The 16,834-nt window shown below is 35.5% G+C and overlaps 1 long non-coding RNA gene across 1 annotated transcript in view; it reads right to left on the reverse strand.

The window, feature by feature from the left end:
- The window catches only part of LOC108310023, a 520,130-nt gene that overhangs the window by 60,822 nt on the left and 442,474 nt on the right, over positions 1-16,834 (reverse strand). Inside the window, exon 3 of the long non-coding RNA XR_005201575.1 lies at positions 14,509-14,630. This is a non-coding gene — a long non-coding RNA (uncharacterized LOC108310023). The remainder of the gene's footprint in view (positions 1-14,508; positions 14,631-16,834) is intronic.

Genomic DNA, 16,834 nt, shown 5'->3' on the forward strand with positions numbered 1-16,834 from the left:
AGTGTGATCTCATTTGTCATTTTTACTTTGGTTGTCTATGCTTTTGGGTTATTACTCGAGAAATCTTTGTCCAGTCAAATGTCCTGGAAAGTTTCTCCAATGTTTTTCTTTAGCAGTTTCATAGTTTGAGGGCTTAGATTTAAATCTTTAATGCAGTTTTATTTGATTTTGGTATATGACAAGAGATGAGGGGCTAGTTTTATATTTTTGTATATGGATATACAGGTTTCTCAGCATAATTTATTGAAGAGACTCTCTTTACCCCAGTGTATGTTCTTGGCACCCTTTTTGAACATGAGATCACTGTAGATACGTGGATTTGTTTCTGGGCTTTCTATGCTCTTCCACTGGTCTGAGTCTGTTTTTATGCAAGTACCATGTTGTTTTGGTTGCTATAGCACTGTAGTATAATTTGAAGTCAGGTAAGATGATTCCCCCAGATTTGTTCTTTTTGCTTAGGATACTTTTGGTTATTCTGAGTCTTCTATGATTTCATATAAATTTTAGGGCTGTTTTTCTATTTCTGTGAATATCATTGGTATTTTTATAGGGACTGCATTGAATCTGTAAATTGCTTTGGGTAGTATGGACATTTTAACAATATTAATTCTTCCACTCCATGAACATGGAATTTTTTTTTTAGTGTGTTTTCTTATTTATTTATTTTTTATCAGTAATTAATTGAGTAGGATTGCTATTAGTTCCTCTTTAAATGTCTGGTAGAATTCAGCAGTGAAGCCATTGTGTCCCAGGATTTCTTCCTGGTTCAATTTGGTAGGTTGTATACATCTAGGGGTTCATCCTTTTCTTCTAGATAGTCCAATTTATTGGCATATAGTTCCTCATAGTGATTCTTTAAATTTCTGCAGTGCAAGTTGTAATATCTCATTTTTCATCTCTGATTTTAACTATTTTTATCTTCTCTATTATTTTCTTCATTAGTCTGGCTAAGGATTTGTCAATTTTATTTAACTTTTCAAAAGACCAACTTGTTGTTTCACTAATCTTGAGTATTTTTATTTCAATTTCGTGTATTATTACTCTGATCTTTATTATTCCTTTTCTCCTAATTTGGGGTTTAATATCTCTTTTCTAGTTCTTTAAGGTCCATAATTTGATTAAGATTTTTTTTTAATGGAGGCACTTATAGTTAAAACTTTCTTCTTACTACTGCTTTTGCTGTATCACATAAGTTCTTTATGTCACTCTTCTATCATCATTTATTTTGAGAAAATTTTCATATTTCTTAATTTATTCATTGACTTACTGGTCATTCAGGAGCATATTATTTAATTTCCATATATTTGTATAGTTTCCAACATTCCTTTTGTTTTTTGTTACTAATTTCACTACACTGTGGTCAGAGAAGATGCTTGCTATAATTTCAATGTTTTTTTTAATGTTTTAAGTTTCACTTTTGACCTACCATATGGTCTGTCTTTGAGAATGGTTTATGTGTTGAGAAGAATATATATTCTGCAGCCATAGGAAGTAATGTTCTGTAAATAGATATTAGATCAGTTTATTCTATAGTACAGTTCAAGTCCAATTTTTCTCTCTTGATTTTCTTTGGGAGATTGTCCAATGCGGAAAGTGGGGTGTTGAAGTCTCCAGCTGTTATTTTATTAAAGTATCTTTAACTCTAATAATATTTGCTGTATATTCTGGGTGCTTCAGTGCTGAATACATTTATATTTACAATCATTTAATCTTCTTGCTGAATTGACCTTTTATTATTATATAATAACTTTCTTAGTTTTCTCTTACAACTTTTGTCTTGAAATCTATGTTTCCTGATACAAGAACAGCTACTCCTGCTTTTTGTTTTTGTTTCCATTGGCATGTAATATCCATTTCTATCTCTTTATTTTCAGTCCATGTATACCATTAAAAGTGAAGTGTTTCTTGTAGGCAACAGATAATTGGGTCTTTTTAGTTCTTGTTTATTTTTGTTTTGTGTTTGTTTTTTCCATTCATCCACTCTATGTCTTTTGATTGGAGAGTTTAATTCATTTACATTCAATGTTATTAATAAGTAAGGGCTTATTTCTGCCACTTTGTTATTTGTTTTCTAATTGTTTTGTGGTCTTCTCTTCCTTGTTTCTTTCCTGTCTTATTTTAGTGAAGGTGATTTTCTCTGGTGGTATGATTTAATTTCTTGCATTTTATTTTTTGTATACCTATTGTATGTTTACCATGAGCTTACCATGAGGCTTTAAAATACTGTTTAATAACCAATTATATTAAAATGATGACAAATTAACACTGATTACATTTAAAAAACTGGAAAAAATTTTGTCCCCACATTCTTTTTGTTGTTGTTGTTGTTGTTGTTGTTGTTGTTGTTGTTGTTTTGAGATGGAGTCTCACCCTGTTGCCTGGGCTGGAGTGCAGTGGCATGATCTTGGCTCACTGAAACTTCCACCTCCAAGGTTCAAGCAATTCTCCTGTCTCAGCCTAATAAGTAGCTGGGATTACAGGCACACACCACCACACCCAACTAATTTTTGTATTTTTAGTAGAGAAAGGGTTTCATCATGTTGGCCAGGATGGTCTTGAACTCCTGACCTGGTGATCCGCCTACTTCAGCCTCCCAAAGTGCTGGGATTACAGGCATGAGCCAACGTGCCTGGTCTGCTGTTTTTTTCTTTTCTTTTTTTTAATGTCTTATTGTACTATGTCTTGAAAAGTTAGCACAGTTTTTTAATTAGATTATCATTTAGTATTTCTATTTAAAAGTAGTTCACATACAACAATTACAGTGTTATAACTTTTTTTTAACCATCAAATGTTTTCTTCTAGCTCATTAATATTCTTTTCTTTCAGACTAAAAAACTCCTTTAGCATTTCTTGTTTTTGTTTGTCTACTCCTTGGTTTTTGTTTGTCTAAGGAGGTCTTTATTAATACTTAATGACTGACATATATTTTTGCCAGGTATATTATTCTAGCTAAAAGTTTTATTTCTTCAGCCTTTTAAATATGTCATGCCACTCTTTCCTGGCCTGTAATGTTTCCACTTAAAAGTTTACTGCCAAATATATTGGAGTTCCATTGTATGCTATTTGTTTCTTTTCTTTTGTGGCTTTTAGGAACCTTCCTTTTCCTTGACATTCAGCAGGTTGATTATCAAATTATTTGAAGGAGCCTTCTTTGTGTTAAATGTGCTTGGTGTAGAAATAAGGATGACACCTATGACCATCTAATCTTCAACAAAGCTGACAAAAACTAGCAAGGGGGAAAAGACTCCCTATGCAATAAATCATGTTGGGATAACTGGCTATCCATATGCAGAAGATTTAAACTAGACCCCTTCCTTACACTATAAACAAAAATCAACTCAAAGTAGATTAAAGACTTAAATATTAAACTCAAACTATATAATACCTGGAAGACAACCTAGGTGATACCATCCTGGACATAGGAGCAGGCTGTAAGATTGAGGAAAAGGATGGAGTGACAGACATAGGGTCAGGTTTAGCAAGTTTCTTTCAACCTGCCAGGCTGGCTGCCTCACCTTAGGCAGTGAAGACAGCAGCTTGGCTTACAGACTATGGGGGATATTTAGCATGTTTGCAGGTAGCTTGTTGCTATTCTAAGAAAAACCACCTCTTGGTTCTTAAGTGCTAACATCCTACTTACTTAGATCACCATCCTGGGTTTGAGAGCTGGGTGTGACCACATCCTGGAATCCAGGTGCCCTGTTTGCAAGGCATGAGGCTGTTTTTGCTGTGAGCTTGGCTTAGCAGGGGAGAACGGGGAGGGTCTATGGAATTGCTTTGCTGTGACCCTAACACAGGCAAAGATTTCCTGACAAAGATGTCAAAAGCAATTGCAACAAGAGCAAAAAAATAACAAATGGAATCTAATTAAATTTAAGAGATTCTGCACAGCAAAGAAACTAACTACAGAGTAAGTAGAAAACCTACAGAATGGAAGAAAATATTTGCATCTGACGAAGGTCTAATATTCAGCATCTATAAGGAACTTAAACAAATTTACCAGAGAAAAACAAACAACCCCAATAAAAAGTGAGCAAAGTACACAAACAGCCTGGGAGGTTGAGACTGTAGTAATCCATGGAATGCCACAGCGTTTCAGCCTAGGAGATGGAGTCAAACTCTGTCTCACACACACAAAAAGACCTCTCTCTCCCTCTCCATAATGGAGAAGACATTGGCTTTAAGCTTACATGGCTAGCCTTACCTTTAAGATATTTTTGTTGGCAGTCTTATTTTTTCTAAGCCTTGATAGTGTAAAAGGATAAGATAAGCCATTTGAAATCTGGCAGAGGAAGATTTATGAAGCTATAAAATTTGTTTCTGAGTGTCTCTGTCTACATGTTTATATATGTCACTCGCATGTGATATTTCACTATCAAAATATATGAAAGATTTCTAATTAATTGTCTTAAAGAAAAGTAAGCACTTAAGTTATTTTATCAAAACAAAGAAAGAGAAAATAACTCCAATGTCTTTTAGTTCACATGACTTGGCTACATCTTTCATAAATAAGATTAGCTGAATATTGTTGGTTTCATAAAAACAATTATGTCTTCTAAGTTATAAAAAAAAGTACATGTATTTAACTTTATAGATTTTGCTCTTATGATACTTGCCTAACACACAGTAATATAAAAATTATGAAGAGAAAAATTAACTTGAGATGATGGCTAGCTTTGTTTAATGAACTATTCAAGCATAATTGTTAAGAATAAATTAAGCGAATGTTAATGTGATAAATGGTCATAAGTGAACTTTTTATACTTCCAAGTTCTTTTCAGTAATTTAAAATCTTAAAGTTATGTTATGGTAAATTAACTAATATATAGTCATAAACTGTCTGAGTCATTTCTAAGTAAGTTAAAATACTGAAACATTAATTATTAAATAAAAGTTTAAGTTTATATATTTTGGCATAATATTTTTATGGTACAGGAAAGCTAAATATATTTAGTTAATAAAAAAATTAGAATACCTCTCTAAAAATTATGTAATGTTTTTTATCTACTCTGGTATACAATAGTTCAAAATTATTTACTTCCTAAGTTTTTCACTGAAAATTAGTATTACTAAGAATTAACATTAAAATTAATATATGTAATTAAGATTATAAATATAAGAAAAATAATTCTATATATTAATTGTATGAGAAAAGTAGGGTTGTTACAGTAGGTAGCCAGACAGACCTGGGCAAGGCAGGAGAGTGCCTCTCCCATCACCCATAGGAATGTCAAGTGACCAGGGTGATGGTTGTTAAACTTTGTCTCTAATTGAATAATTGCTTCCAGCCAGTCCCAGGAAAAAGCAGTTGGTTGGTTGTTAAACTTTGTCTCTAATTGAATAATTGCTTCCAGCCAGTCCCAGGAAAAAGCAGTTGGTTGGTTGTTAAACTTTGTCTCTAATTGAATAATTGCTTCCAGCCAGTCCCAGGAAAAAGCAGTCTTCCAATAGATAGAAAATACCTGAGGTTGGTGATCAGCAGCTTCCTGATAAGATCTCAGGATTTGGGCAAGTTGTCTTAAGCATGCACACTAAGAAGCAATATGGTAGAGTTTAAGTGGTATATGACCTTCCCCTAGGAATACTTGACTAGTAAGGGAAAAACATCTCAAATGAGCATGAATACAACTTCAGTAAACACACTGTGTATGTCGCCCCTCCCAAGAGTTGGCAGGCCACTATACATGGCCAACCCCTAAGGAAACATCAAAGGAGGAGAAACACAAACTTTGGAACCATGCCAATATCTAAAAACCCCAAGTCAGTGGTCAGAAGTGACACTTGGATCTTTCAAGTTGCCTGGTTGGCCTTCTTCCAGGTATACTTTATTTTCTTTCATTCCTACCCTAAAGCTTTTTAATAAACTTTTACACCTGTTCTAAAACTTGCCTGGGTCTCTCGCTCTGCCTTAACACCCCTCAGATGAGTTCATTTCTCTAAGGATGCAAGAATCAAGTTTGCTGCAGACTCATTGGATTTGCCGCTGCTAAAATACTTTGGTGCTAAAACATGGATACATTCCCTAGTGGTAAGAAACCTCTATGCCTTGCCTATTTCAGCTGAAAGTGTACAACCCCTGTACGTGGTTTTTTTTTTTCTCCTCTCTCTCTCCCTTTGCTCTCCTGCTTACTGACCAACTCCCAGAATGATTCATCTCTGCCACAGTGGCTTTTCTCTGGCCAGCTGATCTCTCAGCTCACCAGGATGGGTGTGTTGTGGGAGTGAGATGAACCTTGGAGTCTAGACTGAGAAGATCCTGAGATGCTAATGGCCCTCTTGGATGGGAGGCTCACAAGTGTCATAGAGCTAAATCCTAAGGCCATGAAATGTCTGGGGTTTCTTCTGCTTTTTCAACTAAAATTAACTCTTTCCCAAAAACACTTACCACCTATTCTTTTGTTTTCTTTATATGTTTTCTGAAATGGACTTGCATACCCATCAGATCCACCTTGGGACCAAGTGTGCCTTTCCTGTTTTTACTTTGTGTGCCACATGACTTCCTTCTTTGTCTAAAATACACACTCCCTGTTTGTTATTTGTGTGCCCATGGCTCTTGCTGTTTGCCTGGCAGCCGAGAGACAAGCTCTCTTGCAGATGTCCCCTGATATTTATTCTACTTTTACCTTATTATCTCACATGACCTCCAACTCTTCACTTGTCTGTTGGCTCACTGCCAGGACAGACACTACTTGGAACCTGGCTCTTTCAGCTTCTTATGACTTACCACATGCTTTTTGTCCATTGTTTTCCAGGACTAAGGTTTTTGGTGGGTTTTGAAGCAGTTTGTCCACCTTAAAGGTCACTCTGTGGACCTTTAAGGACCTCATCTACTTCTGTTTTTGATTCAGCACCATTTTTGGAGACAGTAAAATTCTTTGTTTGCCATTTGAAAATCCTTATTCCAAGCCCCAAGTCCTCTATAGATTTCTCATTTATGTCAAGAGAGCAAATAAACAATGCCCTCTGGAATCCAAAGCCTGCTGTTTTTGTGAGCATATGGAGGCTTTCTATGAGTATCCCTCTTGCTTCCTCCCACTGTCTCCTGTAGCAAAGTGATTATCCTGTCCAACTAAACATTTGTTCTGCATGTTACCCCAGGAGGGCAAGGAACCCCCAAATACAAATGTTCCTCCATTCCTCTAATCACTTTCATGCTTTCTCTATACATATCTAAACCTTCTAGGTCATATTCAAAAGGAGGAAAGTCCTGCCCTTTTGTGGCACTTAGTTGAAAAACACGTTTCTCATTTACTTAAATAAAATGGGTTTATGGGAATCTAAACAAAAAGATAATGATTTTGTTGCTAGGATGCTCTAAAGAAGAGTCACTTTAAGGTCATAGAGACAAGGATATGGGCTGGCCCAAGATCACAGGCAGAAGAAACAAAAGTACCCATAGAACAGAGATGAAGATTGATCCCAGACGATAGGCACAGAACAGATTATCATTAGAACAGAATTGAAAGCAAAGTTAGGGGTACTGGGTAAGACGAGCCCATTGAAGAACCCCAAGAGTAGATAGGGGGTCCCTATTTATTCTGGTATTTCCTCTGTTCTCAAGTGAACAACTGTGATGAGATGGGACAGAAGTTAAGCATATCTGGTGACAACAGTTCATTCTGGAACCCTAAGGATGAATGGAGGATGCCCTGTTCAAGAAAGGGTAATAGGAACATAAGAAGGGATGCCTCTTTTTTTTCTCCTCTGCTTTCTCTTTGCAGATGGTTAATAGCATCTCCATACCACAGGACATGTCCCTCAGATGTATCCTTAAAAACTGGGAGAAGGTTGATTCCCCCAAACCTTGAAACAAACAACTAGATTTCCTTTGTAATACTGTGTGGCCTAAATACAAATGGAGAAAATTACAAAACTCAGCCTTAGAACCCAGTCAGTGCCCCTGTACAGAAAATCCTCAAATTAGCCTGCTCAGTGTTTTATGACAGAGCAGAATAAAGAGGGCAGGGCTATGAAGCAGAAGAAACATGGATAAGCGGCAGACTCAACGACTGACTGGTTTACCAGCCATGAAGCCTCCTTCAGGTTGTCCTCAAATACCCTCCCAGGTAACTGCCATCAGTGTGAGACGCCAGGCCACTGGAAGGCAAACTTCCTTAACGGGATAAATGGGAAAAAGACCTGCAGGTCTTGCCCCCCTGGAAACAGGACTTCCCTAAGGGCCAAAGGGGCCTGGGACAGAATCCCAACTCCTGATGGCCTTGAGCTGTAGGGGCTGCCTCCTCCAGCTGCCATCCAAATCAGACATCATTAGCAACAGAACAAAGCCAAACTCTACGGGTAGGAAGTAAAATTATAAGTTTATCTTTTGGGTTCAAGAGCTGTCTACTCTGTGCTAATTTTCTCTGAGCCACTATCCTCCAAATCTTTTTGATAATGAGGGCAACTGGCACCCCATGCCTCAAAAAAAAAAAAAAAAAAAAGAAATCATACTCCTTTGAGGCAAAAATATACTTTCCAAAATGGGTGCCTGCTTAGTATTTCTCCAACCTCTAAATTCATCTGTTATTGATACCTAAATCTTTAACCAATAACCACATCCAGGACAGTCCAACCTCAGGGGTTTACAAACAGCCCACACTTACCTTGACAAGTCCTAGCAAAAAATCTATCTGAGCAATGTTTTGATTGGGGATAACTTCTACAGTGTATAAATAATCTCTGTTCCCCCTTTACCGGACTCACACAGCAATGTGTAGTAAAATTATAACTTCCTAAAAGAAGAAAAAGGACTTTTGTCTAATTAAAAGATTATAGAAGTAAATAAGTATTTTTGGTAAGGAAGATAATAAAGAAAAGAGATTTTTGTACAAAAAGGGATCTTGTATGGTAAATTCTTGTCCTAAAGTAAAATGAATGGTTGTTTAAAAAGAGGAATGTTTAGGACAAGTCAAAAATTCCAAACATGTCATAATTATCTGTGTAAGTCATAAGAAGATACATAAAGTGGAATTTATGTAAGTAATTGTACTACAGTATAATTTTAAAGGGTATTGGGGTACTGAATGCTTTAAGGTCATAAACTGCTACTGTGACTTTTAATAACTGTACAACTTGCTTGCTTTAAAGTCATTAAATTCTAGGTAAGGACTGGGGACATAAGGAGTCAGCCGTATCCCTTAGCTATCCTGGAAAAAGTCAGACTTTTATTTTGTTTTGACATTTTCACTTGTCTTAAATTGCAAGGAACCTCCTATATTTGTGGCCAGTTAGCTCACAAATGCCACCCTGCTAACTGTATTGAAACTTACGCCACAGGCTATGTATTCCTGGATATTTTCATAGCCCTTGGCAATCTCTCTCTTTCAGTACCAATCTACAGGCATTCCATTTTGCCCAGGGAAAGAAGGTTTTTTAGTTAATTCTCCTTCTCATGGGACTTCACATTATAGATAGTGCAGGACCTGGAAATGCAGGAATCACAAAAACCTCCTTGCCCTGTAGTCAACTCTCAAAGAAAGCAGCCAACAACATTGACACAATGGCTAAAAATTTAATGACCATGAACAAAAAAAGTGGCTCTTAGCAAACACAGCCTTCCAAAATTGTTGAGAACTAGGTCCATTAATTGAAGCACATGAAAGAATTTATTTAGCCGTAGATGAAAAATGTTGCTTTTATGTAAATCCATCAGCAGATGTACACAACAACATCAAACAACTCCAATGAAGCCTCTCATTTATGGGAAAAAGCCTCTTAGTGTTGGTGAATTTCGGAACGAACCTGGAAATGGTTCTCCTGGTTTCTTCCCTTTTTAGGCCTACTTGTTATTTTCCTATTTTTGCTCCTTTTTTTTTTTTTTTTTTTTTGTCCTTTTTTTCTAAATCTAATAATGTTTTTTGTTCTTCTCATTTTTAGGCCACAAAGCTCGAGATAATACTCAGTGTGGGACACTGGCCCATCAATATTTAAGAGCCACCCTTCTACAGAGGACCTCCAGAATGCCCATTAGTGGGACACAATTGAGGCAAAATTCTGCCCATCTCCCTTGAACCTGGCTGAATACTGATTTCACCAACCCACAGAGCCACACTGGCCTGACAGCTAGCAAAAAGCCAAGACCCATGGAACAACCACCACTGTCCTACTGTCAGCAGGAAGCAGTTACAGAAGACTGACATCTGTCTGTTTTCCCCAAGTATTGGATCACAGACTCTTGAAGGGGGAAATGTTAGGTAGCTAGAGAGGCATGAATCCGTCAAGAGAGTGCCTCCCTCTCCCGGAATGTCAGGTAACCATCAGGTGATGGTCAGGTGGTTGTTAAAGTGTCTCTCTAAAATAATAATTGGTTGTAGCTAATATCAGCTAATATCAGTCTCCCAATAGATAGGAAACTTCTGGGCCAGGCACAATTGGTCATACTTATAATCCCAGCACTTTGGGAGGCTGAGGCAGGTGGATCACCTGTGGTCAGGAGTTCAAGACCAGCCTGACCAACATGGAGAAACCCCATCTCTACAAAAAATACAAAAAGTTAGCCGAGCCTGGTGGCACATGCATGTATTTCCAGCTACTTGGGAGGCTGAGGCAAGAGAATCACTTGAACCCAAAAGGTGGAGGTTGCGATGAGCCAAGATTGCACCATTGCACTCCAGCCTGGGCAACAAGAGTGAAACTCTAAAAAAAAAAAAAAAAAAAAAAAGGGAAAGAAGAAAGAAGGAAGGAAGGAAGGAAAGAACGAAAGAGAGAACACATCTGAACCAGGTGATCAGCAGATTTCTAATAAAATTTCAGGAGTTAGGTGAGCAGGCTCAACCATGCATACAAAGAGGAGAAATGGTGGAATTTAATCGATATATGTATGACCTTCCTCTAATAATACTCTACTGGTATGGAAAAATGCCTCAAATGAACATGAACAAAACTTCAGTAAATACAGTACATATGACCCCTCCCATGTTCTGGCAGATTTCTGTGCTTGTAGACAGCTTACCTCAAGGAAATATCAAGGGAGGAGAAACGCAAACCTCTCAAGCATGCCAATGTATAAGTATCCCACGTCAAAGTATGGATGAGGCACTTGGATCTCTCAAGTTGCCTGCTTGTCCCTCCTCCAGGTATACCTTGCATTCTTTCATTCCTGATCTAAGACTTGCTTTGGTCTCTTCCTCTGTCATATGCCCCTCAGCCAAATTATTTCCTTCCAGGAGGCAAGTACTAAGTTTGCTGCAAGCCTATTGGATTTGCTGCAGCTAACAGAATTTTTTTCTAGTTTAAAAAAAAGAGAATAAAATATGTTTTTATTAGAGACAACATAAATTTATCTACTTTATAGGTTACTTTAAATATGTTTCAAAATGAAGAAAAAATTATACATGTATAACTAAATGAATCTAGGCTTAGCATGGTGATGCACACCAGTAATCCAAGCACTTTGAGAGGTGGAGGCAGGCATATCCCAGGAGTTTGACACCAGCTCAGACAACACAGTGAGATCAAAGAGAAAGAAAGAAAAAAAGAAAGGAAAGAGAGGAAAGAAAGGGAAGAAAGGAAGAAAGGGAGAAATAAAGAAAAAAAGAGAAGGGAGGGAGGAAGAGAGAGAGAGAGAGACGGACGGCCTAAATTGATCCAATACGTTATAGAGAGAAAAAAATACAAAAGTTTTGTAAGAGGTTATAAAAGAAATCTGGAAGTCTTATGTGGTCAAAGCTCATTGCAAGTAGCTACATTCATTTGTAAGCTTTTACTAAAATTAGCTTTAGACTGATAACACACTAATATAAAATGAAATTCAGATTTCTCCTTTGAGCAAGAATTTCATGTACTATTAATAAGCAATAGTAAAAGATTTGAGGGTTTTTGTCAGTAAGCTGACAAAAATGATGGTGGGAGAAATAGATTATGTTTGGCTCATATTAGTTCATTGGATCTTTTGATTTTTGGGAAACAGTCTCCTCTCTAAAAGAATACAAAAGTTTTCTTTTTAAAATCTTTGAAATATCACTTTGGCTAAATGAACTGATCTGTGGTTCTATTTTGATATTAAACATTTTACACTTTTAATATTTTATATACTTCCCCAAATCAAATTTCAAAATCTAAAGTTAAGTTTTTTCAATCCAAACTATCTGTGAAACATAACAAATGGGAATCCCTGGAAGTCCAAGACAGACACATTAGGCTTATTTGTTATGTTAAAATCATACAGAAAGCATGATCAAATAAAAAATAATGTTAACTTTTTGAGTTAAATTTATATAAATGTGATATTAATATGTGCTCCAAAATTGTGTGATATTCCTAAATTCGCATATGTTTTAATATATATTATCAGTCATAATTATGATTACTGTGTTAAATTTTTATATGCCACATAAATAACCAAATTTTTTTGTCAATTGCATCTTTAGCCATGGCTATTTTAAGTCTTTTGTCACCTCCAAACATTGATTTAATTTTTCTCAAAAAGTGGTTTGCAACTGGCCACAGTCAAAATTTCATCTTTTTGAGATAGCAATTTATTTAAAAAGACATTGACAAGTACTCTTAAATATAGGTTATTGATAACTTTGAAGGTAATACCATTGGACTATTTAAAAGATTTGTGATTTAATTAAATAGCTGATACATTCATAAGCATTTGTAACTCAACATCAAACAGAACAAGAATTAATAACAAGGAATTTAACTAATAGAGGACTAAAATAATTTTTATGACTTTTTTTAAAAGAATGTTGATTCTTTTTACATTAGGTTTTCCATAGTCAAGAAAACCTGTCTTCTTTTGAACTATAGCTCACAGAAATTAGGTAAAGCATATATTTGTGAGGAAAATTAAAACTTTTTTTTTCAACTGACATCTCCATAATTTAGGGATGATTTGTGAGTATTCTTGATTTATGGAAACATAGTTACTTGTATAATTCAGTAAAATATGTTTTTATTTGTAACAGGACAAAATTGAAGACACTTTTTTGTTTTTGTTTTGTTTTTGTTGGGGTTTGTTTTACGAAAGCTTTGACTGGAATGATGTATCTTAAGATCTGACTACACTACTTTGAGGAATTACAGTTGACCTTATGGAGCTGATGAAAAGCCCTTTGGAAAGACTGGCCTGGTACCTTGTCTATGCAGTTATCTCAAAAGTTCCTATCTTGTCGTGAGTAAAGAATGCCACTTTCTAACAGGCCCAGGAACTTCAAGGTATTTTGAGACAGCAAAATAAGAGCATTTCACCCAATTTGTATGGGCACAGTCTCATTGTGAATCATTGTCTTTGCTTCCAGATCTAGAAAGCCTTTTAAAAGTCTAATAAGGGATGCCTTATGAAAAATGTTCCAGCAAAGCCAATTTTAAAAGGCCTATATGGCCATTCACTACTTCTGTTGCACCTTATGCAAATACTCATGCCAAGTTAAACACCAAAACTTGCTTTGCAAGTAAATTGGTCTTACTAAACTTTATATTTGGCAAAAAATTTGAACAGGAAAATATTCAGAAGGACACTGTGAGATACATGTTTTAGATTCTAGCCCTATCCATTATTTTTGAGTTTTTATTAGTTTCCCACAATTTAGATTAAATCCTGAATTATTTCTTGGCTATAACAGATCTCTAAAGAACGAGTAGGTTTTAATTTTCTTTATAATGGTGTTAGTTACCTCTTCCATGGAATAGTTTTTTTCATTTTGGCACATAAATTCTCTTTATTATAATCCTTATGTACATTATATTTCGACTGCAACTTTTTAAAAATTATTTATCCTGAGAAAAATAAACTGATGATATGTTTGAGGACTAGAGGTAATTAAACAAGTAATAGAGGCTGTATACATGAGTGACTTGACTGAGGTCTCATTTGTTCCACCCATTGATGCCATCTCAATTTGGTTGTGTTGTTCTTAAAATTCATCATTGAGATGTGACCACCCCTAAACCTTCATTGGGGCAGGACTTCCTAGGAATGCTAGATTTTTCCCTAAATACATGATTCTTTTTCTTTGAAAGATTTTAAGAAAAGGAGAATATGTAAAAGAAAAGAAACTTGTAGGACCCTTTACATTTATTATAGCAAGGGAGAACTTAAGCCCTGGAGATTGAGTTACATAGCATGTTTGCAATTGTGCTTCTTAGTATAATCTTAGCTAACAAAGGTTAACGTATAATGGTTAACCTTTCCTCGATTCTTGTTCTGTAAATGACTGGGACAGACCAGAGACCAGATCTCCCCTTCATTTTAATCATTGATCTTTGTTATAGATTAACTGCCTCCTTCATTATCCTCTACATAACTCAGACCAAATGGCACTGAAGACCCTGTGAAGGTTATATCTTCAGTGTGGAATGTTAAGAATAACATTCCAAAAAAAAAAAAAAAAAAAAAAAGACCACCTTGGCTGGGTTCAGGGCTTACACCTGTAATCCCAATATTTTGGGAGGCTAAGGTAGATGATTGCTTGAGTACAGGAGTTTGCGACCAGCCTGGGCAGCATAGGGACATGCTGTCTCTACGATTCTTTTAAAAAGTTTACCAGGCTTGGTAGCACACACCTGTAGTCCCGGCTGCTCTGGAGGCTGAGGTGTGAGAATCACTTGAGCCCGAGAAGTTGAGGCTGCAGTGAGCCAGAATCATACCACTACGCTCCAGCCTGAGTGACAGAGCAAGATCCTGTCTGGGGGGAAAAAAAATAAAATTTAATTTAAAAAGGACCAATTCAATTAATCAAATTATTGTAACTAAGCAGTAAGCATTAAATAGAAAGCTATTGAACATCTTTTAAACTTCCCTAAACTTTGTCTTTATAATTGAAGCCGAACTTCAACAGTTCAGAACACTGACTTCCATTCTTTGGAATCTTAGCTTCCTGAGCAGCCCATCCTTACATTTTGTGCTTGAATAAACTATCTTTAAACTAGATATTGACCTTTTAGATTATTTTAGGTTGACAAGCCAAAGAAATTAAAAGGAATTTTTCAATTGCACTTTAAAGTTTATCAAGATTCTAAGCCTATATATTCATTTAATCCTCACAAAAAGGCTGTAAGCAGAGTTACCAATCTTATTTCAGAGATGAGAAACTGAATCTTCAAGCATTTAATTAATTTTTCTAAGCTAATACAGTTAGCAAATAATGACAGCAGGATTGATTTGGAGTCTCTTAAGGCCTGAACCACCCCTCTTTTCATTACAACAGCATTTTCCAATGTGTGTTCTCTGGAACTGTATTATAAGCAGAGTGAAAAGGAGACCTTGTGCTAAATTAAGTTCTACAAATGTTGAAATAAATAAATTTTTCTATATTTTTTTAACCAGAGGACTCCTCATAATTTGCAACATGCTATCAAATAATTCGAATCAATTTTATTTAAGTTTGGTTTTGTTTTTTGGCAGGGTGAACTCTGAAATGAAATGCTGGACTTTGTGATTCTATACCTCAGAGTTCAGATATTAACTAACAGTGAAAGAACACTATCACTGAGTCTGCATTGAAACGTTGACTAAGATTCCCTACTTAGGAGAATTATTGAGAGCCTATGGTGGATAAATAAAAATGATACTTTTAATTAATATCAACTGTTAGAGAAAACTGGTAATAAACAAGTTAAAGATGTATCTGCCCCTTTGCCTTGTGTAGATGCAAATGAAATATCCAAAATATTTTCTAAAATAGTATGTGATACTAAAATAACCTAAACTTCAGATGCCATTTTGAGAGCCCAAAATGCTGGAGTGGTCTGGGGTAAGCAGAGACAGATTTTCAACACTGAACATTTAGAGTAATTCCTTCTCCAAGTTAGTTTTATTATACCTGATGTAAGATTTTTAAAAATGGAATTGTTCTCTTATTTCAGACTACAGTCATATTCTTGAGCTTCCAAAAGTTCTCTTTTTTATTTAAGATGAAAACAATTACTGCAGTGTATTGTATTACATCTAAAAATTCAAACCATTGCTGCAGCAAATTGTATTTAACTGTCCTAATATCCTCTTTTAATATTTCACTAAAGAGATAAAAAATTAAATGTTTGCCAGAGTGATGCATTAATAACTCAAAACCCTTAATTATAACAATGCCCAATTTAATTAAACCCTACATTACAAACTGTCGGCCTTCATATCATGGACACCAAGTTGAATGGTTCATAGCTGAGCTATTAAAAAAAAGTTATTTCATGTTTCAGAATATGATACACGTTCTCCACTTATGAGAGGATAATCTTTGTTTTCAAATGCAAAAAAAATGCTCTATACATACCCAACATTGACAATGTAGGCATAGCTTTTATTTCATTAAAAATATTTCTGCACACTTCTTTGATAATTTCTGCTACGCTAAATTAGTAACTGTTTTAAAAATGAAACAAAAGAAAGCAGAAAGGAAGATGAATAAGGTGTCTCATCTAAATTTTTTGACATAAATATAAAGAACTTAATTTAAGTTTTAAGAACTAAATGAATAGTAATCTATGTATTCAAGTACTACTTATTTTTAATGTGATATTGCTTCTCTGGAAAAGCTTTTAAACTCTACTCTTTTTTTCTTCCTTATCACATGATTATTATGGGTCTCAGTATTAGAATAATGGATTGCAAACTTGAGCATGAATTAGACTCACCTGGAGGGCTTGTTAAAAACAAATTTCTGGGCCCCTTTCACATAGTTTCTGATGCACTAGACTGGGAAAGGTTCATGAATTTTATTTCCTGTAAGTTTCAAGGTAATAATGATTCTCCTGGTTCTTTTTTATTCATGATGAGTTTCTTTGACAACTGATAGTTTAGCTAATGAGAAGACTCAGAGTTTGAACAGCCACACATGATAGTCAGTGTGGGGGCTGACCATTTTCAGAGAAACAACCATGTGATTTAGGGTGG

The sequence above is a fragment of the Cebus imitator genome, unplaced genomic scaffold (genome assembly GCF_001604975.1).
Source record: "Cebus imitator isolate Cc_AM_T3 unplaced genomic scaffold, Cebus_imitator-1.0 Scaffold100, whole genome shotgun sequence".
Taxonomy (NCBI): domain Eukaryota; kingdom Metazoa; phylum Chordata; class Mammalia; order Primates; family Cebidae; genus Cebus; species Cebus imitator.